This window comes from Austrofundulus limnaeus, unplaced genomic scaffold (genome assembly GCF_001266775.1).
Source record: "Austrofundulus limnaeus strain Quisiro unplaced genomic scaffold, Austrofundulus_limnaeus-1.0 Scaffold139, whole genome shotgun sequence".
In the NCBI taxonomy this organism is placed as follows: Eukaryota; Metazoa; Chordata; class Actinopteri; order Cyprinodontiformes; family Rivulidae; genus Austrofundulus; species Austrofundulus limnaeus.
Genome location: NW_013952541.1, coordinates 1,142,193 through 1,147,548, shown reverse-complemented (window position 1 = coordinate 1,147,548; position 5,356 = coordinate 1,142,193).

Here is a 5,356-nt window from a genome sequence, read left to right as displayed (position 1 = left end):
GAATGACCACTTCCAGAATTTGATTTGGGCAGTTTGGCTAAGGTAGTGAGTCTTTATGTACTTTTAGCTTCTAGCTAGTGTTCTGCTTCTTTTAGGTTTTAGCTTTCTTTTGTTACTACTAGTTCTTCGCTAGTGTCTTACTACTTTTAGCAAGGATGTTGCTACTTTTAGCTACTCAATTAGCTTCTCAACTCAGTTTTAGCATCTTCAAGAAGGTGTTATTTTTAAGCTAAGCTAGTTAAACTCATTCTAAAAGTATCCCAGCCAGCGTGGTGCACTCTGCTAACGTGTTTCTGGCCACTTACAGGAAAAACTCCTGCTGTCAGTTTTAACATGTGCTTGGCAGAGTGAAGCTCTCGCATTAAGGAGGAAACTTCCAGGTGCAATTTTCAGACGTCCAGTTTAAAATCCAAGCACACTCTGCACACAATCACACCCTGAGTGTATTTTTTTTACTCTTGTCTTCCTGTGGTGCAGGAATGTGCGAGGGGAGTGGGTTTGTGCTGAAACAGCCAGCCGAGCCTCTGTGACCATATACAGTGTGAGAGAGGCAAAGCAAGTCAAACAACCATGACAAAGAAGATGGAGGGATATAACAAGAGACAGAAATATGGGGGGGGGGGGGGGGAGCCCGCAGGATGAAGAAGATAGAGAAATAACAATAAAAAGACTAAAACTAGCAGGAGAAATGAAGGAGAATGAGAATGAAGAGCAGGTCCTAAAAAGGAAACAGAGCTGATCTTTGTGATTTTCTACATTCCAACACCACARATAAGAGAACAGAAAAACACAAACAGAGCTCCTCATGACGTGCTCAGAACTTTATTATTAACCTTTATTTAACCAGGCAGATCCCAGATCTGGTCCTGAAGGCGACCTAATAAAACCAGTGAGGCAGATGATCCATAAACAGATTAGCCATGGTTTAGAGTCATCCACAACCACTGTTTTCTTCTCTAAAACATTTGTTTAAAACCTGGTTTTCTTACTGACCTGTTGTCATCCAACCTAATTATCTAAAGTTTATTCATAACATTTACTTTTATCGCTTTTTTACAGCCGTTATCAAATTCTAAATTCTTATTTTTCTTCAATACGACAGTTTCTCAGCTCTAACATCTGAAGTTTAATAAAATATGAGTTTGAGGATTGCACATCATTGCTTTCCATTTTGTTTTKTTTTTTAATCCGAGTCCAAACATCTTTATGCTTCACCAGAGACAAAGGCAGCCGAGCGGACTGCACCTCCCAAATAATCCAAGGCTTTTTACTGAGATAGAGCCTGAAGCATTAATACATCTGCTGATGTACCACCCACCCAGCCCCTGGTCTGCACACAGAGGTCTGTGTGTGAGTCTGCAACATGGGCCTTTTCAGTTTGTTCTCAATAAAAAAACAAAAACAAAGCAAACTGAATACACATGAGACARGAGGGAACACCCAACAGTTAACACACACACACAATCCTGTAACTGACTGTGAGCAGTTGGATGTTTGTAGTAAAACAAGCTGAGTCAGCACTAAAGCTCACCTCCGTGCAGGTGCAGACACTCACAGGAAGTCTGCCGTCACGCTTTCAGAGGTTTTTAATTTCTGCTTCGTCAGCTGGACTTCAGTCGTTTTCATCACAATATAAAACATTTTTTCTTCCTCGTTCGTAAGAAGACAGTTCAGGGTTAGAAAACATCCTGTGCGCAGCATCACTTTGCCAGTTTTCCTTTTAAACTCTGGAGACTCGACAACAAACGCAGCAACAAGAACAAACTCTGAGAACCAAAACTTATCAAAAGTTGCTTCAGCATCACTTTGACTCCTCTGGCTTCCATAATGTCTAAGACGGTAACCATCATAAATTCACTTTACAATCATTTAAAGCCTACATCTGGAAATTTATAAGCACCCGTGAAGGTTTTAGTWGCAGTTAAACCTTTAAAAGCGCCGTAAGAAAGTCTGGATGGAAAGTCCSGCATCAGAGTTTCTGTTTGACCGCGTGAAACAAGCGAGGAAATGAAATCTGTCTGCAGCGCGGGGCTTCGTTAGTGCTGGCAGTTCATTAGAGAGGGGGCTTCATCATCGGCCTTCAAAATAAAAGCACGACARTGTGAGCTAAACAACCAGATCAAATGTTTAAATTACATCATAAATTATCTTCATCTGCTTTACGTGTTCCTAATCCTCGTGACTTTAAGCAGAATATCTCAGAAGCCAATGAAGGGGCTTTAACGAAACCCTCAGAAATTAAATGATGTACGTCGAGAACTCRCCATTAAATGGTTACAACTCGGTTTTACAAACACTCAGAGTGCTACCAGATCCCACAAGAGCTTTGCTGCAAGAAACGCTTTCAAATCCAAACAAATCAAAGCATCAATAATAAATAATGTGACGTTAGACCTCGTGACAATAAGCTCACAGCGCATCAGAAAACGAGCGTTTGAAATGTTGCACGGACAAGTGATTTCTGCAACACGCCGACACTTCTTCAGCAGTCAGTAAAAACAAGACTTCACACGCCCCGCAAGAGGCTGGTTTTTATTTACGGACGTTTCAGACGTTCACGAGAAGAAATGAAGAAGAACAGCAGCACCTGCAGGCTGAGGTGGAAAACTCACCCACTTAACCCCTTAGTAGTTGACCCTAAAATTCCTTTAAGACCTTTTGACTTTTTTTTAAATCATTTGTGAGGGTATCAACCTCCGGTAAAAAACAGAGGAAATCATCTGACAACTTGGTTTTCAAAAATATGTCCCAGGTAGTATCTGGAAATATAAGTTAAACCAACTGTAATATGTGATAATGTGTAAATCCTATCAGTTTGTTCTAATGGTTTAAAGGAGGGCTATGCAACTGATTGCTCTGGGGCTGACATCCTGGGGGTGGGGGTGAAGCACTGCAGTATCTAACAGAACAAGTATTATTATTATAGTTGTTTAAAATGTACTTTTAGAATTAATTAAGTAAAAAAACCTGGAAGTCTGGCCCACGGGCCATTTGAATACCCCCGCCTGCATTGCATGCATTTTTGTCCACATATGTGGACGCCAGGTCCTAACAGGTTCAACTAGTTTTGGTTGATTTTGTTTAATTAGTAGAACAAACAATCACTGGTCTCAAGGAGTCATAATAGCAAAAATCTGCAAACTGGACAAAGATGAAAAACATTTTTAAGCCAAGGCTTTGTTACTGCAAAAAAAAAAGTATTAGAAAACATTTCAACAAAAACTAAATATAAACAGAAACGTCTGCAAAACAAAGCTGGCGTTGTTTTAAAGTCACGAGTTCTGAAGAGTTTCAGACTCTTTAAAACATTTCACTGTATGGAGTTCCTCATGGTTTCCATCAGTTTTCTGTTGTTTACCCAGAAACAGCTCCGAGCTCGTCATGTCAACACGATGAGCTCAAAACCAGCTGCTACTGTCACTACAAGAGATTAACAAATGCAACAATACATGCAAACGTCAAACTTTAGTCAAGTTTAAAGGGAAAAAATGTGAAAAAATCTTCCAGTTTTGGGATTTAGATGAAGAAAATCAGATCCTAAATTCACCCGATGAGAGAAAAACGAACTCACCAAGTGTCGCGTTCAAAGGCATCAGAAGAAATAAAAGACAAACTGATGTCTGCATCTACAGTGCAGTGAGTAAAAAAACAAAGAGCTTAGTCTCCATCAGCGGCACACACACACACACACACACACACACACACACACACACACACACACACACACACACACTTAATTATTGCAAACACTCAAAGAGCATCAGCTTATTAGTTTGAAAGCAGCTCAGAACAAACTGAAGGTGCACAAACACTGCAGCAACTAAACTGACTCACACTGACATCACTGTTTACCTTCCAATAACAACAAAACAAAACAAAACAAAACAAAAAGTAAAAACCGGAGAGAAAAGTGTGTCTGTGTGAGGCTCCGCCCCCCTCTTATCCTCATTGGTCCAGCTCAGCCTGAACACGCTGCCCGGCGACATCAGCTAAACAAACACAGAGGTTTGTTAGCCGGGCGACTTCACAGGGAGGTGAGAGGAACACACACACACACACACACACACACACACACACACACACACACACACACACACGATCTGCAGCCTGGAACCCCTCAGGTAGTTTGACTCCCATCCCTCTGACTTACCATGACGACAACAACCAACAAAGAGAGGCCATGTGGATGAATAAATAAAAAATCTAATGTTTCTGCTGCTGTTTGCAAATTCATCCAACAAGAAAACAAAAGAAGAAAGCGTTACTGTGTGTAGTCCTGGGACAGACTCAGAGGTCTGGACCATCGGAGAGGTAGCAACCAGTAAAAAACATTTCTTTACACATCTGTTTGACAGCTGAGCTACAGCGCAGGCAGAGAGGAATACTCAAACAAAAAAACTGATTTCGTACGAGGAACCACAACATATTTGTGTCAAAGTGCTGGAAGTTCGTCTCGTCAAGTGGTTTCCTTCAAGTTCTGGGATTTTTCCAATAAAACTGGGAAAAAAATCTCAGGCATAAAAACATTAAACTGGGCTCCTTTGTGTCTAATTATCCAGATAAACTTTACGTCCTGAAAGCCGAGCCGTGATAATGAAGTTATAGAGGGAGGTTTCCTGCAGCTCTTTTTTTTTTCTTCATGACGCTTCAACAGAACCGGCCCACATGTCCCAGGAAAGTCCCCTCATCAGGCCCTCATGGTCTGAGCTCACAGCTGAAGATCTGGGTCACAGGGTCAGTTTTTCCATCAGATCCCACAGGCCAAGAGTCGTGTGATTAATATAGATTACAACAGCTTGGATTAAAAAGAAAACAGAAAATAATGTTTTCTTGATGTACTACAATCAGCTCATTTTAGAATTAAATGTGTTCTGYGTTAAGAAAAAAAAGTGTTTACACTTCACCCTTCTGGTCCCAAAAGACCAGTAATCATTTATTTATCTGAAGTGAAGAGGTTTGTTTGTAAAAGATCTTTTTATTGTTCCAGTAACAGTAAATCTGACATAAATATCTAAGAATCRTCAGCATATAAAAGCAGTCACTCACAGGTTTTGTTTGTTCTGGTGTCAGTTTTGTTTTCCAGCTTCAGAAACTGSTGAATAATTTGTTTTAATGCATGAAGTCTTGTGACGCTACGTTAAAAATGTCTGCATGTCTAAAAGCGCTGGTCATTTCTGCTCAGCTGTTCAGCTCAGCCACAGCTTCATACTCCAGACCAGAAGGTGGCGACAAYGAGCTGTTAACGGTCTGAAGAAAAAACCTGTTTAAGTATTTTTATGCATTATGTTTGCCGCTGTATTTATAACTCCTCTTAATTTTCTTTTTAATATTTATTTACAATTTGGCAGAGGTATAT